Source organism: Gavialis gangeticus, unplaced genomic scaffold (assembly GCF_001723915.1).
Source record: "Gavialis gangeticus isolate Ggan-Ray unplaced genomic scaffold, GavGan_comp1, whole genome shotgun sequence".
NCBI classification, from domain to species: domain Eukaryota; kingdom Metazoa; phylum Chordata; order Crocodylia; family Gavialidae; genus Gavialis; species Gavialis gangeticus.
This window is the reverse complement of record NW_017729017.1, coordinates 4,252,191-4,253,653: the sequence shown is the minus strand read 5'-3', so window position 1 is coordinate 4,253,653 and position 1,463 is coordinate 4,252,191.

Below are 1,463 nucleotides of genomic sequence, written 5' to 3'. Positions count from 1 at the left end.
TCAAAATGGAAACTTGACATTACTTATGCTAACTTACACATGTGGGCCTAAATCGTATAGTATCAATTAAAAAAAAAAAAAACAGTAAAAAAAATTGATTGTTACACAGTAACAATCAATATAAGTACAATTATTATACAATATAAAACAGTGGATCAAAGAAGGAGACAGAGAAGAAAAAAAACTTGCTACAAAAATGCTAAAGCTTATCCTATGTCTTAGTTTAGAGATACTTATCTATAGGGAATAGAGAGGGAGAGAGAAAGCCGGAAATAGTTGGAGAAGGGAGGGAATGTATTTTAAAATAATAATAAAAAAGGAAAAATTGGGGGTTTTGCTACACTTGGACGGATGAAAAACATATCTGTGTATTGGTTTACCTTAATCCCGGGGTTTAGGTTATTCAAGTTTCTGTAAAACAAAATGCATAGTTTTAGCTATTTTACTTTCCCATGAGTTAAAATGTGTGTCTGCAATGACAAGTAAAATGAGTTAGTTACTGCCTAGATGTTTGTCGTCATGATCAAACCACCATCTGATTGGCAGTCTCCGCTTTAGGGAAGGTCTAAGTCTCTCTTATCAGTGGTTGATGTGATTTTGGGATTGAAGTACCAGCCCAATTATTTCCAGATAATTCTTATTGCTAGATAACTTTTTAATTTTCATAAAAGTTTGGATTTTTTGAATAAAAATATATTTTCAGCAAAGAAAAGCCTTTTCCAATACTTGGCTGGGAAAAGCTAAAAGTGTTCCATTTGGGTGTTTTGCCCAAATAGCTCCCATGAACTAAGTTCTGAAGTTTGAGTTTCTCAAAACAGAAAACTGTACATGGAAGAATGGCAATGAAAATGAAGTGTTGCTTATCTTGGAAAAAATCGAAAGGAAAAAAAACCCCTTTCCCATCAATTTTACGTACAACTTGGTATACACAAATGGGGACATCAGGTTTCCCAAAATCTGGATATACAATTATGCATCAGCTCTGAATTAAAGCAAGGTGTTGAGTCCTAATGAAGAATATTGTCCTCATCTCAAATAAGAAACCAGGGCTGCATACCTACAGGCACCATGAAGAGCAAACCTAGGATCTAAAATCCAAAGCTTTGCATTGTGAAGAATAGCCATCAGCTATTTGTCATTGCAGGAGATAGGATCACATACAAAGTACAGGCAGTCTTTGACTTACAATGTGTCGAGTCACAATGTTTCACACTTACAATGTTTATAAATTGACACCCTGTTTCAAATTGACACCGCAACAGAAGACTGAAGGGGGATCTAGTGGCCTGTTACAAACTAGACAGAGGGGACCAGCAGGCATTGGGGGAATCCCTGTTCCCCCGAGCACTACCAGGAGTGACTAGAAATAACAGTCACAAGCTGGCACAGGATAGATTCAGACTAGACATCAGGAGGCACTACTTCACTGTCAGGACGGCTAGGATCTGGAACCAACTTCCAAG